General features: G+C 43.7%; 1 protein-coding gene and 1 long non-coding RNA gene across 3 annotated transcripts in view; one reads left to right on the top strand and one right to left on the bottom strand.

The window, feature by feature from the left end:
• The window catches only part of LMF1 (lipase maturation factor 1), a 207,561-nt gene that overhangs the window by 169,280 nt on the left and 26,132 nt on the right, over positions 1-12,149 (bottom strand). The window lies entirely within an intron of this gene.
• LOC308063536 overlaps positions 1-12,149 on the top strand; it is a 673,278-nt gene that overhangs the window by 138,552 nt on the left and 522,577 nt on the right. The gene's annotated exons all lie outside the window — the stretch shown is intronic.

A 12,149-nucleotide genomic window follows, 5' to 3' on the forward strand; every position in this document is an offset into this window, starting at 1 on the left:
AAGTACGAAGCAAAACAGAAAATTACCCTGTATCTCCTCCCTCATAAATGTTCATAATAAATGGTAGATCAAGAAGTAACCTCATAAACCTCCACACTTCGGCTACCTGCTCCACTAAAACCCTGAGCTGTTTAGTCCAGTTTTAATGGTGGTTTAATCACCTAATAGCCTGAAAGCATAGGATAGAAATCAAAATCCAACTACTAAAACACTGTTATTTTAGGCACCGTGCCTTAACCAAGCAGCAACCTCTCGCTCTTATGTAGTGGCTTTACATAAAGGTCTGGAAGCACCTTGGGGAAAGCCTTATCCCCATCTGATGTCACAGAAACAGGACATGGAAGATGGGGTTAACGCACACCAGGCAAGCAGGACCACGGCCCCAGGCTCATCTCCCTCCGCCCCATAACACAGCCTGCCCCCTCCCTGAGACAGGTACCTACCCTTGGGGACAGACCACCTCCTTCAAGGTGTTAAGCCTTCTGCTGAGCAAGGACAGGAGCCACTTTTGCTCTTTCCGAGAGGATAAGGCACGGCACCACATAAGGCACGGCACCGCGAGCCCTCCTCTTCCCACCATTATACCTGCAACTTCTCCCACTTCACTACCTATAGTTTCCCTGCCATTCAAGGGGTTTCCTAGAGGGACTGGGACCCGGAACAGATAACTTTGGTACACACGCAGGCCCCCTTCCCCCAAAAAAGAATATGAAAATACCAGAGAGTTGCAATAAAAGTACCAACTGTTCTGAATCAAGGCACAAGAGCCAAGGTACCGCAGAGATTTCAGCGCTGGAAATTGCAGGGTGGAATTCACTTTGAAATCCTGACACTTATCTCTTTTGACTAACATAAAATATGTACCTTGGCTCACACTCACTTCCTACAAACAACTGGGAAGAGGATGGCTTAACACTGCGGTTTCACCCAGTTTAGAAACGGAAAAGAAACCCATGAGAAAATTATTTCACTAGACTAAAAATAAATAAATGAATCAATTTTTTTAAGAGTTTAAGGGAACATGGTGGATGCAATGAGGAGGCGGTCAGAAGTATTTGGCTAGGTAGCATTCTCCTTAAATCAAAAATGATAAAACTGTAATACTCAAGTGGTAGTATGGTATTTAAGAAAATACGGGCATCCCGCTCAGCTGCTGTGCACAGGGCTCCGTAGGAAGCAGATGCATCAGCTTCGACTTCAGTGCAGAGATGCCACAAATCATATAAAAACACACAAGATACTTCAACTCCCAGTTGCTGCAGCGAATTCCTTACAGTCAAAACAAAATATAGCAATATTTGGGAACAGCAAGAAAACTGGCAGCTCCAAGGCTCCTTGATGCAGTATCTCTGGGACACAGCTCCGCACAATTCAGCTGCACCGCGCACACTTTTCTCTGCACGCCCTCCTCTTTTGTTTCAGATTTTGCACATTTGCTCTTGGAATGATTTTACCTGAAATCTGAAGTTCAGATGCTGCTCAAGAATGCAGTGAAATCCCATTAAGTTTACAAAGATACAGGATACAGGTTTTAAATGAAGCTAAGTCATTAACTACCTTCTTTACACAAATCAGTCTGTTTGCTCACATTTAAAACCAGGGAGAGGCAAGGAAATGCAGTATTTCTGGTTGCTAATAACCTATAGATTTCATCTTAATTCAGCTTCGAGGCACTGCACAGTTTCATTTTTTTCACATGCACACACTAATGCAAGCACTTTATAGTAAGTGCAATTGATGTCTAAATTTCTATGCACTAACCCCCTCTGAACTACGACACACTTTTTTTCTAACTCAAAAATGGCAAGACATGAAGAGTTTCAATAATTTCAAACATGTTAACTTCATTTTTCTCATCCAGAAATCCATTCAAACCTGTGCATTCCCACAAATAATTTCCATTTCAAGGAAATGACATTTTTAGACAAAGGAACTTTAAGAACTCCTCCACAGACGGCTCCATTCATGTGGTCACTCACTTTTGCATCAATTTCTGCAAAGACAGTGAAGAGTGACAGCTTGTTCCCTGCTCCAGGGAGATCAAGGAGTCTGGCACTTAGAGGAAGATCAAACTTGACCTCTGGCTCTCACTCCATTACCCAATGCCAGTACTTCTACCAGTCTTTATATGTGGAATGAACACAGAAAATGCAATAAACTTCAAAATATAGACTTGAGAAGAAACACACGGGCTTCAAAAAGGGACTCTGCCAGCATAAATACATTAACCTATTTAGCCCTCAGTAGCATCGAACAGTCTAATAAATACCCTTAAGACGACAACTTAAAAGAAGGAGGGGAAAAAAACCCAAAAACCACAAAACCACACCACTCCTCTTCCTCCCAGCAAGAAAAAGACGACGATAAGAATAGATGAGAGCACACTAGCGTACATGTCCTGAAACCAGCGCTTTAATTTATTGGTCGTCAATGGATTAATGCTGTTTTTTAAGGCACGGCCAAAAAGAGTTAGTACCAGATACAAATGGGCAGGAATACTAAAGTGTTCTTCCTCGTTCCAAAATGCCATTTGCATTGCAATGCTGTTACCGCTCCCTCCACATCTGCGTTTGAGCAGCTGGGATTTTGCACAGACACATTCAGGGGACGGTACAGGTCTGCTGATGATTCTCCAGACAAAGAGCTTTTTAAATCCTATGACTGATTAAAAAAAGACAGAAGATCTAGAGCATTTAACCTGACCCAAACTGCAGTGCATTTCTGCTCGTCAAACATTCCTGATGGAAAGCATCCAAAAATCTATGGACTTCTACTCAAACTTCCACACCCCAGAGCAAAACAAGAATAAAGGAGGGATAGAGCTGGATTCCTTAAAAAGAGCCCATACTCTCATCGACCTTCCTCAGAGCTCCATACATGACTTCCTTTTGCTGCCCAGAGATGCCAAGTCCCAAGACCTCAACCCTTTAATTTGTAATTCTACCATATACCTCAGAAACACCCAACAAGACCCACCATCCCCAAGAAGAACGATGCTCTAAAACTTTACGTTCAGAGCTGTAATCATCCTCTATAAATTACTGCCATAAAACTTTTATGTGATATATATCAGGTCAGGAAAAGGGCATTTGAATGGTTAACCAGACATAGATAAATCAGATGCACGTTAGAAATGACAGTGTGGGTAATGGAAAATAAAAATGCCAGCAGTTCCTTGGATGTCCTTCAGTTTATTGTTATTATTCAGGGGTTATTCTGCACATCAAGGTTTATTTAACTTCAGAAAAATAGAAAAATAAAAATAAAACATGTTCTCCCATGCCAGACTTGAACTTTTGATCGAAGCATGCCTTGAAGACAGCTCTGTCCATCTCTCGTCCTCCTTCCATCAAAAGCCTGGCGATATCACAATGAATTTAAATAGCACCTTGCTGAGAAGTGTCAGCCTGCTGAAGCCAACAGTGCCATGGAGCTAATTCATTGTTTTCACTGGATTCTCCCCAACTTGTCTTTCTCACTAAAAATCAGCAAAAACCTTTACTACCTATCTCCCACTTTTGGGGTGCATTATGCTTTTATGTTGGCCTTCTGCCTTGCAAGACACCCTCAGTAGAACTGATTGCTTACTAAAAGGTAAAAACAAGGAGGTGGACTACGCCTGGGCTATGCTGACTCTTGGCATTTGTGACAACTGGCAAATATTGCAGGGGCAACAAGAGTGTCATTATTCCTGCTCAGCAGCTCACAGCAGCATGTTCAAGATCCTTCAGACATGGTGGCACATAGGTGAGCACTACAGCTACAAAGACTGTGTTACTCAGAAGCAGAAAACCAGCAGTAACCCACAAATGAGGCGAGGACATAAAACAAAGCTGATGCCCTCCGCAATTGCCTAAACGCTTAACAAAATCCTATTTCAAACAGTTGTCTGCATTTTGTTTGTAAAAACAGAGCAGAAGGGAAAAATAATCACACAGTACAGTATGTACAGGAATATTTTTTATGGCTATTGTATGAGGTTAGCTTTGCTGAAAGACTTGGCTCCAGTTTTGCAGAGAGAAATTAATGCTTTTGTGCAATTAAATAGGAACAACCAAAAGAGGGAGAAGTAACAACTCCCATCATTTAGTACAAGTGCTGCAAGCTCCTGCTAACCCACAACCTGGGCAAGGTCAGAGTGGTCATACCTGCCTGGTTACCCTTTGAAAACCAGTCTGTGGGACACAGGTGATGACTCTGCAGATGGCAACCTCGCCCAGCCCTCCTCCCGGCTGGACCAGTCCTGGTGCCAAGCACAGCCAGCATTACAGCAGGGATGGGCAGGTGGAGCACCGCTTTGCGGAATGATGCACAAACCGAGGATCTCATCGCTGGGATCATTAACATTCCCACAAGCTTTTCTGAAGGAGTGGGGAAATGAATCAACCTCTCCCGGCCACACTCCAACTGGATAATTACATCTCACCTCCCTAAACGCCCCCAAAGAGGCAGCTGCGGTGCTCAGGTTACCCTCTCACACTGCGCACTGTCCCTCTGCATTATTAGGCAGTGCTAAACCCCAAAGTGGTGGCAGCCTTTCGGTCGTGGGCAGCATTCCCCTTGCCTACAGTGAGTTTGGAACGAGCTTTTTTCTTTGGCAGAATAAATGTCTTCTTTTTTATATACAAACAAGTAGCAATTAGTCCAAGCTGGGATGGCTGGACGTAAGTCAAATCCTCCTAAAAAATTCGAGCATGATGAGAGCCAATGCCTTTGTTCAGATACACCTCTCTACGAAAAGGTTACTATAAAGATTTTTAATTTTATTTCAAAGAAGAGAGCTGGCACTTTTATTAACCCTAGTCTTGTTTTTGCTTTTGTACAGGAAGCTGCAACTGGGAACACTGCAGAAAGTCACAAGTTTAAGGGAATGGCTTAACACAAACCCAATGCAAGCTCAGGATAGCAGATAACAGAGACGCTAATGCAAGATAAGGAGAACAAGTGCTGGCTTTATAATGCACGCAGGTGAACTCAGTGCCAGTACCAAACTGTTCAGGTATATCTAGGAAGAGGTGCACTCCTACATACTTAGAGCAACTGAAGTTAATCAAACTGCATTGTTGTTCTACAAAGATGCCCAGGTCTAAAATACACATATTTTCCCTCGTTAGAATCTTGTTAAAAGGATAAAAACCTTAGCAGACATTAATACCATTGCAATAAGCACATTAAATCCTTCCCTTATAAAGGAGGAAAAGCACCCAGAAGGGGAAAATGCATTTCAGGAGAAAATGCGGAGGTTATGAAGCTTTCGATACAATACCAGTGTTATTTGCACACAGATTTGCAAAACCAGAAGCTGTAATTATAATTGCAAATTACTACACCTGCTCTAGCCACACTGGGCATCGCAGCTTGATCTGTGTGATAGCATCCAAGCACTCACCAGAGACACAGCACTCGTGTGCGAGCCCAGTGCTGCTCGAACAACGGGGCTGCCTGTCGCCGCTGCTGGCAAAGGCAGAGGCTTCTGCATCCCCATGCAGGCTGTGCCCGCTTTTGAAGTCCACGCTGAACAAAATACCCTGCAATCCACTGTATCCCAAGACCCGTACATGACATCTATGCCACCAGACCTTCAAGACCACTTTTTTTTTTTTTTCTTGCTGTTACATCTTCAATTCCGGTAGCTTTCTCCCCACAGCACAGGTTTTCAGGCATACTAGACACATCACTAATTAAAACACTCACACACTCCGTTTGTATTTCCACCATACCTTTTATGCCGAGCTTTCAAAGGGATGCAGCAGTTCAGATACCTCGCAGAGCACAAACGCCACTCACGTCACACATGGGCACCCTGCCACGCCATACCTCCACACCACTCGCTGTAATGACTTTACAAAGACTTTTGGCTTTTATGCTGTTACATGCCAGCTGCCGGGAGGGCCAACAACAACAAATCCATAATATGGGAAGAACATCCCTGACTTAGTCCTAAGCCAAGGCACTGACTGCCCATCAACACCTTTTGTGAATTATCTGAACTGAAACAGTAAACCTCCCCATAGCCGATGTCACGCACCGTGCAGCCCTGCATTTCTGCTCCACCAGGAGCTAAAAGCTTAGTTTAAGCACCACAGACTGAAATAGGAGCTAAGTCTCTCAGCCACACCAACAACAGATGCTTGCCTTCTAATTGTGGTCAATGTTTTTCCAAGCTATGGGAGACAAGGATCCAACTTCTCTGCTTTAAAACTAATATTGGAGGAAATTTCATTTAACTCTGGCAACACATTAAGGTGAGAGCCTTAGTCAAGGAGACCTCCACTCTTGCTAGTCACCCAGACCAACTCGCCTTTTTCTGAGGACAATCTCTGGCTGCAAAAAGCATTTTTGTTTGTTTCCTTTTTATTAAGGCCAGGACAAAAGTCAGTCACAAGAGCTGTGGAGAAACAATTTGCTTAGGGAAAGGGTTTCCCAGTTTCTGCAAGACCAGCGTTCCCATTCCACCCACTTACATTCCTGTATTAAGAGAAAATAAAATCACATCCGCAGGCCGGTCATCATTTACACAGGTCGACAGCCAGGCAACATGGCAAATGGCTAAAAGAAAATTACTTGTATGGAAAGATCTTGTTTGAAGAAGTTACGTGCTCATTCCAGCACCACCATTTACATCAGTCCTTGTTAAGAAGTATTTTATCCCTTAAAATCATTTGCATAATTGCCGCAATCAAAGGCACTACTTTACAGTAATAACTTTAATAGCAGTTTTTTCCTTAAACATTCTTTTTAAAAGGTACCTCCCAAGGCTGGTGCATCCATACGCCAGGAAAAATAGAGACAGGAGGTGACATTCAGGATATGCATGGTGTGGCAAGGGACCAGTTGGTTTTTGATTTGTTCTTTGTTTTTGCTTTATGATGCTTGGACTGTATCCCTGAACCTAAACCTTTGTCACTTACACAGCAGTCTAGCTGGTATATGGGCAATTCCCTGGGTTTTTTTCTATTAATTTTGATATTTACTATCTGTAATCTTATTATGGAGGAAATCTGGCCTCTTTCCAGGCTAAAACAAGGTCTTCAAGTGAGAGTCCATGTCTCACTCTTCAGCTTGCCTTCCCTGATTACAGGTTAGCAACGAAAAACATAAAGCTCGATGAGGGCCTTCACTGCATACAGCAGCGACTCCCTGGGTGATGTATTGTTACTTTGGGCATGTACCATTAACACATTTCAGCAGCCAGACAACAAAGAACACCAGCAAAACATTAAATACAGCTTACACGTTCTGTATTATTTCATGCCTTCAGTTCAGCAGTTGCAGACATCTACCAAGAGGCAAGCTACTGTACCAAAAATATAAAAATAAGTAATGTATATATACACACATATAAAAAAAGAAATGGAAATCCCTTCTCCAAAGACCTCGCGGTTTCAGAAGGAGACATTGCAGGAAGCCTGGACAAGCAGCCAGCCACATGGATGGGGAGGGAATACATACAAAGACTGTAGTTGCTCAGCACTTTTGGGGCACTGGACTTACTACAGCAATTTCCTTAAGAAATAGGAGCTCTGGCCTGCTTTTCTCAGCTGCATGGAGACGGGAGTACAAGAACACAAAGAAGATGGCTACAGGGCTTCAGTAGCACTAGTAGCACTGTAAAGTTTTTAAGATGGGCAAGAACCACTGGCCCAGTTTTGAATATAAACCACAACTAGAGCAAACAGGCTAAGACCCAACTGGAAGTTAGCAGCAGAAGGCAGATGGGATTTCCACCCTGCAGCTCCCACACATTATTCCAAGGTCTGTGTCCTCCAGATAACACAGCTTCATTTCAGACCCCGGGGTGTTCCACCAATGCAGCTGCATCACTCAGTGCTGGGATGCTCCTGACAGGAAGCTTAACCAGGACCCTGGGAGCATCGTGGCTTTGTCCAAATGGGCTCCGCACCTCAGGTGGCATCAGCAGAGGACTTTGGAGGAACAATTCCACTTAATTGAGGTTCTCAAACGAGTCAGGCCTGAATTAAGGCATGTTGCCCTTTAATGCAGGTCTAATTACATTAAAACAAAATGCTTTCGCGAACATGGAGAAAGGCTGGGGAGAGAATCAGACAAGCTATAAATTAAAGCAGAGGATATGAATACCATGCAAGCTGCAGTGTTAGGGTTAACGTGGGTCTGGAAACAGTTTAGAGAAAACCTGGTGTGGCTAGGGGCCAGCTCCAAGTTTAGTTGCTTTGGGCTAATCGTTTCCTTCAGGCAGGCTACTCTAGCACACTAATAGGTTTTAATAAAAACTTCCAATTGGGCCAGTAAACCCCTCATTAAGCTGTTTTTAAAGCATGAATTTAAGAGCGGCGAGGGTAAAAGGTCACGAGGAGTATTTAATTCAGAACGGCTGGCAAAAGGTGCTGTTGTGATTGAAAACACCAGAGTTCAAGTGTCCAGGGCCACATAAACATCCGACTCTGTCACTAGACCTGGTTAAGTGACAGCTTGAAAAATAGATTTAATAAGACAGAGAGAAAAGTTTCCCACTCTTACTCAAGAAATAGGAACAGCAGATCACAATATTAGCTAGGAACTGGAACAGTTGGTAAGCAGCCCCGTCCCTCCCATCTCAGCATGGGGGAAGGATGAATAAATAACAGCCTATGGCCATCTGGGTGTTCAACCCTGCAGCGATTCCCAGGGGCTTGCTGGGACGCTCATGCCGCAGCTCCATGGTCTCCTACTGTGAACAGTACAAAGTTCTCCGGGAATAAGACAGACCAACCCATCCCCCAACGTCCTGCTGCCAGTGTCTCTCCCACGTGGCATCTCTCCAGCAAACTACCGGAGTAACAAGTGCCACCGAGCACTAGCATGATACTTTTGTGCTGCCACGCAAGAAAGAAAACCTCTGCCAGCGAATCCTCTTGCGCTTGTGCGACCTCACACCCACCACGCAGATACTGCAGATGGGTCTGCAGGAATCAATGGGTTAGCTCCGCACACAGTTCAGCCAAGACACAGCCCCATCTCAGTACAGTTCTAAGCTAAGCTTTGGACCTGTACTAGTGAAGTCTGACCTCAGCCATTTCATCTTACTCTCATTTCGTTCCCTGACCACGGCGCTGTCACTAGTGTAGTGCAACTAATGTGAAAACTTCACCCCTTCCTTGGAAACATGCACTCACAAAGGAGAAACATCTCCATCTTGCATAGCAAAAGCCAGAACCCCAGCTGTGCACTCTAACATTAAATTTTATGTCAATGCACATCTAAAATTCAAGATCCCTGAAGACCTTTTAAAAGAAAATCCTCCTTGGAACAATTTGCATTGAAGTAAAGAGTGAGGATTTAACAAGTAATGGAGAATTACATACACTCGGCTCTCAACTTTTTATTCTACTTCTAATCATAACATAGTATCTTAAATTCTGAGATAAGAGATGCAATATAGAATCCGGGGGCAGGCATGGGTATGAACTAAGTTATTTGCTTACTCCATGTTTACAGGTAATGGGGAAAAAACCTAGGAATTTAATTCAACCTTTAGTGATTGTCTTCTCTCCATACCAAAGTTAGCCAGAAAGTTTACTGTAAGAGGAAAAAAAAAAGCTCTGACTTAAAAGAGGCTTCTAATTCTAGCCATACAGTTGGCCTGCAAAGAGTGCAGAAGCAAGGCTCTCTGGAACAATCCCTAAGGAAACATTTGCTTTGGCTCCAAATAGGGCAGTTTTGTGCATCAAGAGTCAAATAAGATCAGCTGCTTCTCAACCCTTTCTATTTAATGACCCCATTGATAGGAAAAGGTAAACAGACACATTTCTGTCTTTTCTGCATGTTCCTTGCTGGGAATCCAGATTGCTGCTCCGAGAGATATCCGACAGCTATGGAGGTGACAATGGGGAGTCAGATTCTCCCCGGACAGTTACATCATTTTCACACGCTACACCTGGATTTTTACTCTACAGAGAGACATGGTCATCTGTTGCAACTCATGCAATCTTTGCAGCTTTTCTGCAGCTCTGCTCAGCTCCCCACTTGGTACCTCATTTGACCAGTATCTCAGGACAGGCATGGGGCCATCAAACTGTCTTCTGAATATCTGAGGCTACTTGACATAATAGTAAGGCAGAAGAGAAGAAAGAGGACGGGAAAGCCTGTAAAAGAGCATCATCTTTTCCAAAGCCTCTGTTGGAACAGAGATAATAAATCACTATATTAAATCAGACTTCCACTGGAAAAAAAAACAACACAAACAAAACACATCCTTGGGGTATCTCATACAGAAGCACCATCAGGAACTACTGCTCTAGGAGAGTACACCCTTGCTCAGAAAGGGTCAGAAACAGCAAAGCTGTCAACACCACAAATCTGTTGAAGCAGCTTTGGTCTCATTCTAAGCCAGGAGAAAAGATGTCCTTAATTTTAAAGGAGGATAAAATAACAAGTTGACCTTGCTGGTTTCTTTCTAGTCCCACCAGCACAGCTGCAACCTGCAGAGAGAGGGAGACCTGCCATTTCTGGAGCTGAGCCAGGACCAAGGATGCTAAGTGAGGCCAGCTGGCTTGTGGTGGCATGCACAGGTCACCAAGGCACCTAGAAAGGGGCTCAAACAGAAGGAGCCATAGAGGAAAGCCCTTGGTACACAGGACAGGCAGCACCTCCATCCATCCATCTCTCCATCCATCCCTGAGACTCCCCACAGCCCCAGCTCAGCTAGGAAGAACCAAAGCAATCCAGCATACCCTGGATGCAACCAGAGCGCTGCACTGCCAAAACCAGGGAGGAGAAGGGGCCAGCTCCCGTTTGCCGGGACGGAACCTCCCACGCCTGAGCTGTGCCGATCCACAGGGAGGGACTCCACATAAAACTGCCACAACGTGCTCACTGAAACACGCCACGCTACGTCTAAAGCCAAATTTATACCCGAATAACAATAAATAAAGCTGAGAAGTTATTACTGCTCGGCTAATTTCAGAACAGCACTAACCCCGAGGCTGACAACCACTCCAGGATTTGCATGGCGAAGCACCTCTTCACCTTTCAAAGATAAATAGTCCAACGCGACCGGTGCTTTGCAGTGTGAAAGCTCTTGCATGGCTGTTTCACAGTTCATTCCCTGAAGTGAGGAGTGTTTTTAATAACTGTTACCTGACAGGAATAAGAGCAAAGAGCAAAACCTGTGGCAATACCAGTTGATCCCATTTGGCCTAACAGCTTGTTGTTATTTCCAGACTTTGGAGTTCTTTAAAATTCATAGGGACAGCCTGCAGTTTTAATAGAGGCTACCAAAATCCATCCTAAGATGTATCAAAAAAAGCACACTTCCTGGAGGGGAATAGGAAACAGTCAGCATTTACAAAGATCTCTCCAGGAATATTTTTTTTTAATTTTTTTTTTTAAGATCTTGCTTTGAAGTAGACGCTACCAAAGAATAAGGCTTCCAGAGCTCAGCAATATTTAATATACTTCTACGGCAATGGATGACAATGTTGTTGTTTCAGCTATATTATAACAAAAATATTGTGGTTTTCCTGTATTCTAACAAAAGTTAATTCAAGATTTACATCTCATTCATCTTATTCAGAAGTAGCCCTTAAGCCAAAAACAAGGAAGAGAGAGACCCTACTGCGTACAAAGGACTTCAGTAATCCTCATAGGGTGGCTATCCAGTTGGGACATGAAGACAGACCAAATAAAGATAAAACACCCCTCACGAAAAGCAGGTTTTCTACAACCACCAGTGAGAGTGGAAAACGCATACAGATGATGAGTAACTCAAGTTAAAACTAAGATGGGTGTCCTCACTAACCTAACAAAGGTCTGGATTCCCGTTGTAAAGTCCAGCTGGTTAAAATATCCACATCCAATGTGAAAGTATTATCTAAACCACACCAGAGTGGAAACAATTCTCCATGCTCCTCTGCTTCTCCACTGGGTGAAGAAGCACCATCTCAATGATGCTACACACACTAGAACAGTTTGTTCACCTACAACTAATTAAAACAATCCATTGGCAAACAAGGAGACATGCAATGCCCTGAAGGAGAAGGGAGAGACCTGCTCAGTCATCCCTTTTGCAAGCCTCCATAACGCACAGACACAAACGGACTTTAACTATTCTTGTCCCTTCTATTAGAGTAGCCAAATTTCTGACTGCCTAGTGACAACTTGGGAATACGAATCCCCTTTCCATCCACACG

The sequence above is a fragment of the Falco punctatus genome (genome assembly GCF_963210335.1).
Source record: "Falco punctatus genome assembly, chromosome: 4".
Classification (NCBI taxonomy): domain Eukaryota; kingdom Metazoa; phylum Chordata; class Aves; order Falconiformes; family Falconidae; genus Falco; species Falco punctatus.